This window comes from Penaeus monodon, chromosome 33 (assembly GCF_015228065.2).
Source record: "Penaeus monodon isolate SGIC_2016 chromosome 33, NSTDA_Pmon_1, whole genome shotgun sequence".
In the NCBI taxonomy this organism is placed as follows: domain Eukaryota; kingdom Metazoa; phylum Arthropoda; class Malacostraca; order Decapoda; family Penaeidae; genus Penaeus; species Penaeus monodon.
In genome coordinates, this window is record NC_051418.1 from 23871771 (window position 1) to 23872035 (window position 265).

A 265-nucleotide genomic window follows, 5' to 3' on the forward strand; every position below is an offset into this window, starting at 1 on the left:
AATTGAAACCCACGGATATTTGTATTTCCTAAATTTTGTTGTCCGGTTTCTATTCATCTTTTGCGTTATTCATACCTTCCCTCTATTCAGATGTGGAAGATCTTGACAATCTTCAGTCTTCGGATTCATAGACTTGCAAATCTCGGTGAATTTCTGGAATGATCTGTTGAAACTAGGGTCATAATTTCTTGGAAACACGTTATAATTCCTTTTCTGAAACCCCAAGCAGTGTGCCATATAACAAGCAAGCTGGATAGAGGGAAAA